The 15939-nt window shown below is 40.3% G+C and overlaps 1 protein-coding gene and 1 long non-coding RNA gene across 4 annotated transcripts in view; one reads left to right on the forward strand and one right to left on the reverse strand.

Annotated features, from left to right (window-relative positions):
- PKD1L3 (polycystin 1 like 3, transient receptor potential channel interacting) overlaps positions 1-15939 on the reverse strand; it is a 357135-nt gene that overhangs the window by 225443 nt on the left and 115753 nt on the right. The gene's annotated exons all lie outside the window — the stretch shown is intronic.
- LOC147913105 (uncharacterized) overlaps positions 5655-15939 on the forward strand; it is a 105595-nt gene continuing 95310 nt past the window's right edge. Inside the window, exon 1 of the long non-coding RNA XR_015549144.1 lies at positions 5655-5772. This is a non-coding gene — a long non-coding RNA (uncharacterized LOC147913105). The remainder of the gene's footprint in view (positions 5773-15939) is intronic.

Genomic DNA, 15939 nt, shown 5'->3' on the forward strand with positions numbered 1-15939 from the left:
TTGGCTATTGTGAATAACGCTGCAATGAACACAGGGGTGCATGTACCTTTGCAAATTGGTGTTTTCAAGTTCTTTGGATAAATACCCAACAGTGGAATAGCTGGATCATATGGTAGTTCTATCGTTGATTTTTGAGGAATCTCCATACTGTTTTCCATAGTGGCTGCACCAGTTTGCACTCCCACCAGCAGTGTATGAGAGTTCCCTTCTCTCCACATCCTCTCCAACACATGTTGTTTCCTGTCTTGTTAATTATAGCCATTCTGACGGGCGTGAGGTGATATCTCATTGTAGTTTTGATTTGCATTTCCCTGATAGTTAGTGATTTTGAACATCTTTTCATGTGTCTGTTGGCCATCTGTATATCTTCTTTGGAGAAATGTCTGTTCATGTTTTTTGCCCATTTTTTAATTGGGTTGGTAGTTTTTGTTGTTGAGATGCATGAGTTCTTTATATATTTTGGAGATTAAGCCCTTATCAGATGTATGGTTTGCAAATATCTTCTCCCAATTGTTAGGTTGTCTTTTCGTTTTGTTGATGGTTTCCTTTGCTGTGCAGAAGCTTTTTAGTTTGATGTAGTCCCATTTGTTTATTTTTTCTATTGTTTCTCTTGCCTGGTCAGATGTGGTGTTTGAAAAGATGTTGCTAAGACTGATGTCGAAGAGCGTACTGCCTATGTTTTCTTCTAGAACTTTCACAGTTTCAGGTCTTACATTCAAGTCTTTAATCCATTTGGAGTTAATTTTTGTGTATGGTGTAAGGTAAGAGTCTACTTTCATTGTTTTGCATATGGCTATCCAGTTTTCCCAACACCATTTGTTGAAGAGACTTTCTTTTCCCCATTGTATGTTCTTGGCTCCTTTGTCAAAGATTAGCTGTCCATAGATGTGTGGGTTTATTTCTGGGCTTTCGATTCTATTCCATTGATCTGTGTGTCTGTTTTTGTGCCAGTACCATGCTGTTTTGGTTACTATAGCTTTGTAGTATATTTTGAAATCAGGGAGTGTGATACCTCCAGCTTTGTTCTTTTTTCTCAGGATTCCTTTAGCTATTCGGGGTCTTTTGTTGTTCCATATAAATTTTAGGATTCTTTGTTCTATTTCTGTGAAAAATGTTGTTGGAACTTTGATAGGGATTGCATTGAATCTATAGATTGCTTTAGGAAGTATGGACATCTTAACTATGTTAATTCTTCCAATCCAAGAGCACGGAATATCTTTCCATTTCTTTGTGTCTTCTTCAATTTCTTTCAGAAATGTTTTATAGTTTTCGTGTACAAATCTTTCACCTCTTTGGTTAAGTTTATTCCTAGGTATTTTATTCTTTTGTTGCAATTGTAAATGGGATGGTATTCTTAATTTCTCTTTCTGCTACTTCGTTGTTAGTGTACAGAAATGCAACTGATTTTTGTATGTTGATTTTGTATCCTGCAACTTTACCATATTCGCTTATTACTTCTAAAAGTTTTCTGGTGGATTCTTTAGGGTTTTCTATATATAAAATCATGTCATCTGCAAATAGTGACAGTTTCACTTCTTCCTTTCCAATTTGGATCCCTTTTATTTCTTTCTCTTGCCTGATTGCTCTGGCTAGGACTTCCAATACTATGTTAAATAGGAGTGGTGACAGTGGGCATCCTTGTCTGGTTCCTGTTCTTAGAGGGATAGCTTTCAGTTTTTCACCATTGAGGATGATATTAGCTGTGGGTTTCTCATATATGGTCTTTATTATGTTGAGGTACTTTCCTTCTATACCCATTTTATTCAGAGTTTTTATCATAAATGGATGCTGGATCTTGTCAAATGCTTTCTCTGCATCTATTGAGATGATCATGTGATTTTTGTTCTTCATTTTATTAATGTGGTGTATTACGTTGATTGATTTGCGAATGTTAAACCATCCCTGCATACCTGGAATAAATCCCACTTGATCATGGTGTATAATCTTTTTAACGTATTGTTGTATGCGATTTGCTAGTATTTTGTTGAGGATTTTCTGATCGATGTTCATCAGTGATATTGGCCTGTAATTTTCTTTTTTGTGTTGTCCTTGTCTGGTTTTGGTATCAGGGTAATGTCAGCTTCAGAGAATGAGTTAGGAGCTTCCCCCTCCTCAATTTTTGGAAGAGTTTGAGAAGGATAGGTATTACGTCTTCTTTGAATGTTTGGTAGAATTCACCAGGGAAGCCGTCTGGTCCTGGACTTTTATTTTTGGGGAGGTTTTTGATTACTGTTTCGATCTCCTTACTGGTGATTGGTCTATTCAAATTCTCTACTTCTTCTTGATCCAGTTTTGGAAGGTTGTATGATTCTAAGAATTTATCCATTTCTTCCAGATTGTCGAATTGATTGGCATATAGTTTTTCATAGTATTCTCTTATAATCTTTTGTATTTCTGAGGTGTCTGTTGTAACCTCTCCTCTTTCATTTCTGATTTTACTTATTTGTGCCTTCTCTCTTTTTTTCTTGGTGAGTCTAGCTAAAGGTTTGTCTATTTTGTTGATCTTTTCAAAGAACCAGCTCTTGGTTTTATTAATTTTTCTATTGTTTTTTGGTCTCTATTTCATTTATTTCTGCTCTGATTTTTATTATTTCCCTTCTTCTACTGATTTTGGGGCTTTGTTTGTTCTTCTTTTTCCAGTTCCTTTAGGTGCATTGTTAGATTGTTTATTTGAGATTTTTCTTGTTTGTTGAGATAGGCCTGTATTGCTATAAACTTCCCTCTTAGAACCGCTTTTGCTGTATCCCATAAATTCTGGCATGTCGTATTTTCATTTTCATTTGTCTCCAGGTATTTTTTGATTTCTTCTTTGATTTCTTCATTAACCCAGTCGTTGTTCAGTAGCATTTTGTTTAATCTCCATGTATTTGTGGCTTTTCTGATTTTCTTCCTATAGTTGATTTCTAGTTTCATACCTTTGTGGTCAGAAAAGATGCTTGGTATTATTTCAATCTTCTTAAATTTATGGAGACTTGTTTTGTGGCCTAATATGTGATCAATCCTGGAGAATGTTCCATGTGCATTTGAAAAGAACGTGTATTCTTCGGTTTTTGGATGGAATGCTCTGTATATATCTACTAGGTCCATCTGTTCTAGTGTGTCGTTTAAGGCCAATGTTTCCTTATTGATCTTCTGTTTGGATGATCTATCCGTTGGTGTAAGTGGAGTGTTAAAGTCCCCTACTATTATTGTGTTACTGTCTATTTCTGTTTTTATGTCTGTTAATAATTGCTTTATATATTTAGGTGCACCTACATTGGGTGCGTAGATATTTACAAGTGTTATATCCTCTTGTTGGATTGTTCCCTTGATCATTGTGTAATGCCCTTCTTTGTCTCTTTTTACAGTTTTTGTTTGAAAGTCTATTTTGTCTGATATGAGTACTGCTACCCCAGCTTTCTTTTCATTGCCATTTGCGTGGAGTATCTTTTTCCATCCCTTCACTTTCAGTTTGTGAGTGTCTTTAGGTCTGAAGTGTGTCTCTTGTATGCAGCATATATATGGGTCTTGTTTTTTTATCCAGTCAGCCACCCTATGCCTTTTGACTGGAGCATTTAGTCCATTGACGTTTAAAGTAGCTATTGATAAGTATGTACTTACTGCCATTTTTTAACTTTTTTTTTTTTTTCCTCAGTGTTTTAGTAGTCCTTCTCTGTTCCTTACTTCTTCTATACAGAATTGATGGTCACTTTAGCTCGACCTCTGTCTGAAAGCTGTACTCTTTATCTACCCTCCTCCCTCCTTTTATGATTTTGATATCATATCCAACCTCTTTTTTGTGCATTTGTATCCATTACGTTCTAATCGTGGAAATAGATAATTTTTCCTATTTGTGGTCTTCTCTTTTCCCCTTAAATCAGTCCCTTTAACATTTCTTGTAACACTGGTTTCTTGGTGACAAACTCCTTTAATTTTTGCTTATCTGGGAAAATTTTGATCTCTCCTTCCATTTTGAACGATAACCTTGCTGGGTAGAGTATTCTTGGCTCTAAGTTTTTTCCTTTTAGCACTTTAAATATATCGTGCCATTCTCTTCTAGCCTGTAAGGTTTCTGCTGAGAAGTCAGCTGATAGCCTTATGGGGTTTCCTTTGTATGTAACTTGACATTCTCTTGCGGCTTTTAGGATTCTCTCTTTATCTTTAATTCTGGACATTTTGATTATGATGTGTCTTGGTGTGGGCCTCTTTGGGTTTATCTTGTTTGGGGCTCTCTGTGCCTCCTGTACCTGGATGTCTGTTTCCTTCCTTAGGTTAGGGAAGTTTTCATCTATTATTTCTTGAAATAGATTCTCTTCCCCCTTGTCTCGCTCTTCTCCTTCCGGGACACCTATAACACGGATGTTAGTGCGCTTGATGTTGTCCCAGAGGTCCCTTAGACTGTCCTCACTCTTTTTAATTCTTTTCTCTTTTACCTGTTCACCTTGGGTAATTTCTTCTAGTCTTTCTTCCAGCTCACAGATCCGTTCTTCTGTATCCTCTACTCTGCTTTTGAGTCCCTCTAATGAGTTTTTCATTTCCAGTATTGTATTCTTCATTTCTGATTGGTTCTTTTTATATCTTCCATTTCTTTGTTGACATTCTCACTGAGTCCATCTATTCTTCTCCCCAGATCAGTGAGCATCCTTAACACTCTTAGTTTGAACTCTCTGTCGGGTAGGTTGCTCATTTCTGTTTCACTAAGTTCCTTTTCTGGGGTTTTGTCCTGTTCCCTTACTTGGAATGTATTCTTTTGCCTCTTCATTTTGCCTCTTTCCCTGTGCTTGTGTCTACGTATTAGGTAGGTCAGCTACGTCTCCTGCTCTTGGATAGGTGACCTTATGTAAGTGATGGCTTAGGAGGCTTCCAGTGTGCTTCCCTCAGTTCTCAATGTTCCAGGGGTGACCCCTATGTGGGCTACGTGTATCCTTCTGCTGTGGCCTGTTTGCTCTCCCTGTAGGCGCCCACGGAGGCTGAGTTATGCTCCTGGCCAGCTGTTGTAATGCTCAGCTGCTTGTAGTTGTTGTGGGCCCTTCAGTCTCTTTATCAGCTGTGGGGAGCCCCAGCACAGTTGGCTGTAAGTTCTAATACCACATTTGTGTTGCAGTATTTCTTTTAAGTGAGTAGGCCCCCACCGTGGCAGGTTGTTAGGCTCAGGGCCTTACAATTGCTGTAAGCCTCTAGCCTATTAGGTCTCTTGTCAGCTCTCTGAGGATTGCAGCTGGGTGGGGCTGGCCTCAGGCACAGGAGCACCCAATTGTTTCAGGTTTTGGAAGGTGGAGCAAACCTCCTATGTGGGTCTTTGAGAAGTACAAGTCTTCTGTGGCTGAGAAGCCCTGCCGCCCACAGGTCCACACACACAGTCAACACAGTCCTGCCCCGTGTGAGCGCCCCGACCTCCCCAAGTGGACCCAGTCTCTCCATGGTGGGAGCCCCACACACTCTGCCACCGCCCCACACTCTCCACCCGCTCCTTGTGCACACCCTGCCCCGCTCAAGTCAGCTCAGTTGCCAGACTGCAGAGAATCCAGTCACCAATCTATGCAGGCCCACACGTTGCCTGAGGGCTTGTTGTTGGGTGGGGCTAGTCTCTAGGGTGGGCTGCCTGCCCTGGCTGAGCTGGATTAAATCGGTGCTCTAGCGGGTGGAGCAGACCCTGGGCTAGCAGGTCTCAGGGAGAACTCCAATGGCGTCTGTGTCAGCACGCTCACACCAGGCCACAACAATGGCCGCCGCCAATGTCCCAGTCCCTGGAGAGGTCTCACCCCTCACCGAGATGCACTCAGGGCCTATTAGGTGAGTCTCTTGTCACCAAAGCACTGTGCACCTTTCTTTCTGGTGATTTTAGGATGCTTTCTGGAACGGGTGAGTTTGTGTGCGGGCCCTTTAAGAGCCAGTTTTAGTTTCTTTGTGAACCGGGTTTTCTGGGGGTGCTCCCCAATGCTTTAGTAGCAGGCAAAGTCAGATATTATGCCGCTGGTCTCGATTGTGCTGGGTCCACAAAATGCCCACAGCGGGGGCGCTCCCCGGCTCAGGGCCCCGCGCCTCCAGGGAGGGTGCGTACCTGTGAGCTGCTCCCGGCGGCCGTGAAGCTGGCGGCTTGTGAAGGCGGCGTTTTTCCTCTCCAGACGGGAGTCTCTGCCTCTTCTACCCCAGTTAGGATTGTCCGTTGTTGCAGGAGTTCCTCTTATCCAGTTTTCAGTTCTGTCTCAGGGGTAATTTTTCCACGAGTAGTTGTAAATTGGCTGTGTCCAAGGGAGGAGGTGAGTTCAGAGTCTGCCTACGCCGCCATCTTGACTCCGCCCCCCAAAAGTACATATCTTAATTAAAAAATACTTATTGCTAAAAAATGCTAACCATCGTCTGAGCCTTCAGCAAGTCATAATATTTTTGCTGGTGGAGGGTCTTGCCTCAATGTTGATGGCTGCTGAGTGATCAGGGGGGTGGTTGCCAAAGGCTAGGGGGCTGTGGCAATTTCTTAAAATAAGACAACAATGAAGTTTGCCACATTGATCAACTCTTCCTTTCACAAACGATTTCTCTGTAGTATGTGATGCTGTTTGATAGCATTTTACCCACAGTAGAACTTCTTTCAAAATTGGAGTCAATCCTCTCAAACCCTGCTGCTGCCTTATCAACTAAGTTTATGTAATATTCTAAATCCTTTGTTGTCATTTCAACAATCTTCATGGCATCCTCACCAGGAGTAGATTCCATCTCAAGAAACCACTTTCTTGGCTCATCCATAAGAAGCAACTCCTCATCCATTAAAGTTTTATTATGAGACTGCAGCAATTCAGGCATATCTTCAGGTTCCACTTCTAATTCTAGTTCTCTTGTTATTTCCACCACATCTGCACTTACTTCCTCCACCACTAAAGTCTTGAACCCCTCAAAGTCATCCATGAGGGTTGGAATCAACTTCTTCCAAACTCCTGTTAATGTTGATATTTTGACCTCTTCCCGTGAATCATGAATGTTCTTAATGGCATCTAGAATGGTGAATCTTTTCCAGAAGGTTTTCAACTTACTTTGCCCAGATCCATCAGAGGAATCACTGTCTACAGCAGCTATAGCCTTACGAAATGTATGTCTTAAATAATTTAAGACTTGAAAGTCAAAATTACTCCTTGATCCATGGGCTGCAGAATGGATATTGTGTTAGTAGGCATGAAAACAACATTTCTCTCATTGTACATCTCCATCAGAGCTCTTGGGTGACCAGGTGTATTGCCAATGAGCAGTAATATTTTGAAAGGAAGTTTTTTTCTGAGCAGCAGGTATCGACAGTGGGCTTAAAATATTCAGTAAACCACGTTGTAACCAGATGTGCTGTCATCCAGGCTTTGTTGTTACTTTTATAGAGCACAGGCAGAGTAGATTTAGCATAATTCTTAATGGCTGTAGGATTTTTGGAATGGTAAATGAGCCTTGGCTTCAACTGAAAGTCACCCTGCATTAGTCCCTAGCAAGAAAGTCAGCCTGTCATTTGAAGCTTGAAGCCAGGCATTGACTTCTCCTCTCCAGCTATGAAAGTCCTAGATGGTCTCTTCTTCCAATATAAGGCTGTTTCATCTACATTGAAAATCTGTTGTTTAGTGTAGCCACCTTCATTAGTTATCTTAGCTAGATCTTCTGGATAACTCGCTGTAGCTTCTACATCAGCACTTGCTGCTATACCTTACACTTTTATGTTAGGGAGATGGCTTCTTTCCTTAAACCTCATAAACCAGCCTCTGCTAGCTTCAAACACTTCTTCTGCAGCTTCCTCACCTCACTCAGCCTTCATAGAATTGAAGCGAGTTAGGGCCTTGCTCTGGATTAGGCTTTGGCTTTAGGGAGTGTTGTGGCTGGTTTGATCTTCTATCCAGACCACTCAGACTTTCTCCATAACAGCAACAGAGCTGTTTCGCGTTCTTATCATGCATGTGTTCATTGGAGTAGAACTTTAAATTTCCTTCAAGAACTTTTCCTTTGCATTCACAACTTGGCTAACTGTTTGCTGCAAGAGGCCTAGCTTTCAGCCTGTCTCAGCTTTCAATATGCCTTCCTCACTAAGATTAATCGTTTCTAGCTTTTGATTTAAATTGAGACAGGTGAGACTCTTCTTTTTACTTGAATACTTAAAGGCCATTGTAGGTTTATTAATAGGCCTAATTTCAATATTCTTGTGTCTCAGGGAATAGGGAGGCCCGAGGAGAGAGAGAGAGATGGGGGAATGGCCAGTCAGTAGAGCAGTCAGAACACACAACATTTATCGATTAAGTTTGCTATCTTATATGGGCGCGGTTTGTGGCACCCTACAAAAGTTACAATAGTAACATCAAAGATCACTGATCACAGATCACCATAACAAATATAGTAATAACGAGAAAGCTTGAAATATTGTGAGAATTACCAAAATGTGACGCAGAGACATGAACCGAGCAAATACTGTTGGAAAAACGGTGCTGATAGACTTGCCCAATGCAGGGTTGCCACAAACCTTCAGTTTGTAAAAAACGCAATATCTGCGAAGCACAATAAAGGAAAGTGCAATAAAATAAGGTGTGCCTGTAATATCTACTGATATCTCTTTTTTCCAATTATATGTATTTTACACAATAATTAATTATACACAAATGATCTAACAAAAGCATTTATTGAGCACCTATGAGCTCAGTATTCAGGTAAGACTCATAGGATACAGAACAAATTGAAGACATAATATTGGCCCTCAGGTTGACTACACACAAACTGGGGAAACAAGACCCGTGCACAAGAAGTACAGTTAGCTGCCTCGGCTGGGTTGGCCATGGAGGCACTTGCAGGAGACTGGGAGGCAGGAGGGCATTTCTTCCCTGCTTCAGCCTCTCTGGGAAGGTCACAGCCTTCCATGACTTCAGTTTCTGCTGGGCCACTTTCCCAGTTCTTAGTGGCTCTGATAACACTATGTCTCTCCCTTGTGCCTTCTGCCCTAGGGGTAGTAACAGCTTCCTGCTGTTGCTAGTCTCTGGGTGCCTCAGCTTTCCTTGTTTCTCTTAATCCTGTCCTCTCCTCTGTATTCCATAGCCCTTTCCTTAAATTCTCTTCACCTTTGCCATTGGGAGTGAATTCTGCTTCCTGCTGGCACCCTGACTGAGGCAATGAAACGTAAGAAGTTGCAGGTAGGGGGTTGCTTTGCTTCTTGGCAGAGATTCTAATATATCAAACAGAACAAATACTTGTTTCATAGAAGAGAAGGGGGTTGGCCTCCCCCAGCAGGAGAGGAAGAGGAGCTTTTTCAGCAGACAGACTACCTAACAGAGAGGAAAAAGCAAGGGCTAGAAGGGAGCAAGTTGGCATTTGGGTGTAGATAAATCTGATTTGTACAGCTAATTTTTAGACTTTAAAAAGTTAAATGAATCCTTCCTGGAGGCTTGTGCTTCTGAACTGTCACTTGTTTGAAAGGAGAGCTACATCAAAGCCCCCGGCACCAGAATTCCCCAGATCCCAAGCTTCACAGCCCTGCGGGGGGATGCTGCAGATCCTCAGTTACGAGGAGGAGGGGAGATGAGCAAGGAACCCTTCTTGCTTTAATTACTCCTGCCATAATATTCTTTTTCAAGCTTTGCTAATTAATATTACACAGCTACCACATTTGGACAAAAAAGAAGCCATCTTTCAGCCTTCTCTGATTTAAGGAAATCAGGTGACGAGGAAACCAGGGGCAATTTCCCTCCCATGGCTACTGAGTCTCCCAGGGATTGATCCGAAGCAAAGCAAAGAGTGTTGAGGAGGTGAAGTGTTTCCCTCTCCAGCAGGAGCAATGCTATCCAGGAGTTCACAGGACAAAGGACACATTAAGTTATTCTCAGGGCCACTGTCGCTAAAATCATCCAGTAGCCAAGTCTTCTCAGTACTCCAAATTACCGAGATAGCTACTATCATACGCTGGAAGGGGCTAGAAACAATCAAAGAAGAAAGAAAAATGCCTACCAAGTGGATCCTTTGCTGAGTGAGTCCTTCTCCAGGTAGTGAGTGGCGGCAAGGAGTGGTTTTATCACCTAGGGGCCAGTTATTACTAAAAGGATGCCAAAGGAAAAACAATTTCTACAATGCGCTTAAATGTATGGTAGATGCTTTCAGATAAGTTGTCTTATTCAATCCCCACAGCAACATGGTGACTCAGGTCTTATGCAACAATCTAGACTTGGAGCCAGAGGGCTTAAGTTTGTGTGTGGTCTCACCAGAAACTTCTCGTGTGCTTTTATGTCTCTGTGCCTCAGTTTCCTCACACATAAAATGAAAATAATGCTGAATCCTCATAGATGAGAGATAATCAATTTAAGAAACTGACTCCTTTGGATGAAAAGTTCAGTCTATGTCAGGAAATAACCATTATTAATGTGAATGGAAACAATGAAATCATATGGGCTAAAAGCTGAAGAGAATGCATAGATGAATACTCAAATAGTGACGACATCAACCATAAGGACAATGAGTAACTGAAATTTAAAAGCTTTTACCAAGTATAGTTCTTTAGTGTGTGTGGGGGTATTTGGTTAACTCACAATTAAAAATTATCTCTGGAGGGCCAGCCCCGTGGCTTAGCGGTTAAGTGCGCGCGCTCCGCTACTGGCGGCCCGGGTTTGGATCCCGGGCGCGCACCGACGCACCGCTTCTCCGGCCATGCTGAGGCCACGTCCCACATACAGCAACTAGAAGGAGGTGCAGCTATGACATACAACTATCTACTGTGGCTTTGGGGGGAAAAATAAATAAATAAATAAAATCTTTAAAAAAAAATTATCTCTGGAAATGGCATAAGAAATGAAAATCATTCAGGTCTCTGCTCAGGTGCCACATAATCAGAGAGGATTTCCGTGATCACCCTAAAAAATAGCATCCTTGTCACTCATCCTCCTTTATCCTGCTTTATGTTATATACTTATTAGTTTATTATCTACCTTTCCCAACTAGAATGTAAGCTCCAGGAGGGAAGAGATTGTGTCTGTTTTGCTCACTGTTGACTCTTCAATGTCTACAACAATGCCTGGTACATAGGAAGTACTCAATTAGTGTTTATTGAATGAATTTAATAAGGATATGATATAAAACATGATATGTTATATATTTTTTCTAGTTTTATTGTTGCAGTCAAATACAGTAAAATTTACCATCTTAACTATTTTTAAGTGTACATTTAAGTGGTATTAAATAAATTCATAATGTGCTACCATCCCCACTATCTATCTCCAGAACACTTTTTAATTTGTAAAACTGAAACTCTATACTCATTAAACAATAACTCTCCATTCTCCCTCCATCCAGCCCCTGGCAACCACCGTTCTACTTTCTGTCTTTATGATTTTGACTACTCTAAGTACCTCATATAAGCGGAATCATACAGCATTTGCCTTTTTGTGACTGGCTTATTTCACTTAGCATAATGTCCTCAAGGTCCTTCCATGTTGTAGCGTGTGTCAGAATTTCCTTTGAAAAAGCTGAAGTGTTAAATATTTTGATTCTCACAAATTTTTTTGTATAGAGGGTACTGTGAGATATCTAAATAGTCCATCCAATCTTCCAAAAAACGTGCTTTATGAAAATGGTAGCAATATTGAAAGTAAATCTTACTGTAAAACAAACTCAGTGAAGAAATAGTCACCTGCTCTAATATTAAGGGTGGTATCAATAGCACATGTGAATATCAACCTATGTGACAGAAGTGGACCAAAGAAGATTCAAGTGTAAAGTAGAATAGTTAGGTCACAATCAGCTTTTTCTGCTCATGATAGTCTGAGTGGTAAGTAAAAAATGTTCCATATTGTGTCACCCAAGATGGTGAAGGTTTTGCCGGGCAGTGATGAACCACTTTTACCTAGTGAATATCGTCACTCAGATCACTCACTCTGGAGTACTCAGGCTTCCAGATCTCGTAAATGACATTCCATTCATCAAAGGTGATCTTAAAATCCTAAAATAACACATATAAGACTCTTGATTAAATATGGTGGATTAACTACATATGTTTATCTCTGCTTACATCAGAGATGTTATTAAAATGATTGTACAGGAATTTTTTTTTTTTTGTGAGAAAGATCGGCCCTGAGCTAACATCTTCCAATCCTCCTCTTTATGCTGAGGAAGACTGGCCCTGGGCTAACATCCATGCCCATCTTCCTCCACTTTATATGGGACGCCGCCACAGCATGGCTTGACAAGTGGTGCGTCAGTGCACGCCCGGGATCCGAACCGGCGAACACCAGGCCGCTGAAGCAGAGTGCGCACACTTAACTGCTTGCGCCACCAGGCCAGCCCCTGTACAGGGATTTTTTAAAGGGTATAAACCCATTATAGAAAGAGAATGAAAGAGGTGACCCAACAGATATGAAAGTTCAACAATTTTTGGAAGTCAGAAAGCAGATGATTAAGTGAGGTGACTCATTTAGCAGATAGAGGAAACCACAGCCTAGAGTTAACTTAGAGAGTGATATGAATAAAAGCTTGGGATTTAGGCACAGGTACTGGTTAAAATCAGTGACCAGAACAGTTGACCTTCCTCCCACCTCCTGGTCTCAATGCACAGAACACCAGCAGCAACACATCTCTCCTCCAGGCAAGACATCAGAAATTTATTCTCTGGATGGCCCGAGGGACTAGAATTCTCCACACTAGCATTCTCTACCCAGCAACCCTAAAGTGAAGCCCATTAGTTGGCAAGCCCTCCTCCCACCCTGTTTAGAATCTCACACTTAAATAGGAGAGACAGGCAAGGATTTTTGAGGAAAACCCCTAAAGCGAAAGGAAGAAACAAAACTAGACAAACAGAAAGAATGAACATAAAGGAAACAAACATAATGTAGGCAATAGAAAAAATTTTTTTTTTTAAAAAGAAACAAGAACTCTTTAAAAAGAACTCTAGTTCATATCTTTAGAGAGATTTGAGAAGATGTTATACAAGGGAGCATTTGGAGAATAAGAAAGAGTTCTTAGAATTTAAAAATAATATTTCTGAAATAAAAAAATTGTGGTGGAAGAAATTTAATATAACATCAAAAAAAAAATCCCAGAAATTATACAAGAAGTAATAGCAAATATGAGAGAACAGATAAGAGACATAGGATACATATATCTAGAAGAGGTTGGCATGGCCTATTTTTGTATGTCCCTTATGCTAAGAATGCTTTCTAAATTTGTAAAGGGTTTTACATAAAAAAAAGAAGAATATGTAACAAAGGCTGCATATGGACCCCAAAGGCTAAAATGTTTACTATCTGACCCTTTACAAAAAACATTTGCTGATCCCTGATCTGGAAGGCTAATAGGAATTCTAGAAAGAAAAGAGATAAAATGGAAAGAGGAAATTATCAAAGAAATGATACAAGGACAATTCCCAAAACTTAAGGACACGAGTCTCAGGCTGCAAAGGTGCATGGGGTATCCAGAACAATAGACGAAGATTAGACCTTTACCAAAGAATTTCATTGTGAAATTTCAGAATGTCTGGGATACAGAGAAGATCCTGAGGGTTTCCAGAGGGAATGGAAAAACAGGTCCCTTACAGAGGAATGAACCATCAGACTTCTGAACAGCTACACCTGATGCTGGAGGAAAATGGAGCAAGGCCTTATGAATTCCGATGGAAAGCAATTTTTAATCTTGAATTCTATACCTGGCCAAATATTAGGAATAATTAGTATACAGACATTTCAGACATGAACATCTTTAGAAAATTTACCTTCCCAGTACCTTTGTTAGGGAGTAGCAGTTGCCGATACGCTCTCCTAAAATGAAAGAATAAACCAAGAAAGGAGATGATGGGATCCAGGAAACAGAGACTCTAGTGCAGGGAAATGGCGATGGGAACTCTGTTGGCTGAGAGCAGGACTAGAGATTAACTGGTCCAGATTAGAGCAAGAGAGGGAAAGAGAACTCCAGGAAAAGACAAAAGGGTGTGGTAGGTAGCTTCTAAAATGATTTCTAATGATCTCAGACTCCTGGTAATCACACCCTTGTATAACTCCTTCCTCTTGAGTATGAACTGGATCTAGGGACCTGCTTCTAATCAATAGAATATGGAAAAGTGATGGGATATTACTTCATGGTGAGGGTATAAAAGGATTCTGGCTTCCATCTTATTTGCCATCTCTTGCTCCGATGAAAGCCAGCTGCCAGGTTGTGAGCTGCCCTATGGAGAGGCCCATCCGACGAGAAACTGAGGAATAGTTCTGGCCAAAGCCCACGAGGAACTGAATCCAGCTAACAACCACTTGAATGAGCTTGGAAACAGATCCTCTCCTAGTTGAACCTTGAGATGACCACAGCCCTGGCTGACACCTTAATTGCAGCCTTGTGAGAGATCCTGAGCCAGAGGACCCAACTAACTCAAGTCTGATTCCTTTCCCACAGAAATTGTGAGATAATAAATGCTTGTTGTTTTAAGCCACAAAATTTTATGGCAATTTGTTACTCAGCCACAGATAACTAATACAAGGAAATTGAATGAAAACCTAATGTGATGGAGCATTTGAGGGAAAAGGTCAAGGATAAGTAGGTAGCAAACTTTGCACACATAAATAAAAAGCAAAAAGAAATTTCCAGAAAATCCCAAAGTTGCACTGAACTTGAATCATAATTCAATTTAAATGCAATCATAGTTCACTACTTGGCTCAACAGTGAACAGTATTAACATAATCATACGTTGTAAACATTGAATATATAATTTAAAAACAGGAGTGATATAAGGTGGAATAAGAGAACTAAATTCTTATTTATTGTAACATGAAGTCACTGGATAATTTTTAACATTGCAAATAAAAAATAGCAGTTAAATATGTTGTTTATAAGTATGGAGTAAGTATCAGAGGAAACAGCAAAAAAATTGAATAGAACAACCTTCAAAATTCCTAAATGCCCATCAAGGGATGAATGGATAAAGAAGATGTGGTATATATACACAATGGAATACTACTCAGCCATAAGAAACGATGAAATCCAGCCATTTGTGACAACGTGGATGGACATTGAGGGTATAATGCAAAGTGAAATAAGTCAGAGGGAGAAGGTCAAATACCGTATGATTTCCTTCACTAAGTAGTAGATAATAACAACAATAAACAAACACATAGGGACAGAGATTGGATTGGTGGTTACCAGAGGGGAAGAGGGGAGGGAGGAGGGTGAAAGGGATAATTCGGTACATGTGTGTGGTGATGGGTTGTAATTAGTATTTTGGTGGTGAACATGATGTAATCTATGCAGAAATAGAAGTACAATGATGTACACCTGAAATTTTTACAATGTTATAAACCAATGTTACTGCAATAAACAAAAAATTAAAAAAAAAATGCTTAGGGAAAATAATTGACAACTTTGAATTTTCTACCCAATTAATTATCATTCAAAAAGTGAGGTGATATAAAGATATTTCCAGACATGTAAAGACTAAGAGTTTATTTGTTTTAGACTCTTGCTGAAAGAGCAAATACAGGAATTCAAGAAGGCAAATTAAACCAGAAGAGAAGAGGTTGCGGGAAGCAACAGTGAGTAAAAAATAGGTGAAACGTTGGTAAACTAAATAAGTACTAACTGTAAAAACAAACAAACAAACGAACAAAAACCAACCAACCAACCAACAAAAATCTCATTTGGCTCTTTAAAAAAGGTGATGAAACTAAAACACTAGAAAATCCTAACAGGGAAGATGGGTGAAAGGAAGTTAAGGCATCTTAAGATCTTTGTTTTGGTCAGGAAAGGGATCAAAATAATTATGAACTTTATCCTCTTTGTGTGATGTAGAGGCCATTGTTCATCAGTATCTGTTTTTTCTCTTCTTCTTGGGTACACAACTAAAGCACATCAGCTCCCTTGCATCTAGGTGGGACCATGTGACAGAGTCTTGCCCAGTGGTATGGAGGGTGGTGGAAGTGATATACACCCGTTGCAAGCCTGGCCCTTAAAATACCCCATATGGTCCTCTACACTCTTTCTTTGCTTCT

The sequence above is a fragment of the Ceratotherium simum genome, chromosome 30 (assembly GCF_057802395.1).
Source record: "Ceratotherium simum simum isolate JZ-2026a chromosome 30, ASM5780239v1, whole genome shotgun sequence".
Taxonomy (NCBI): Eukaryota; Metazoa; Chordata; class Mammalia; order Perissodactyla; family Rhinocerotidae; genus Ceratotherium; species Ceratotherium simum.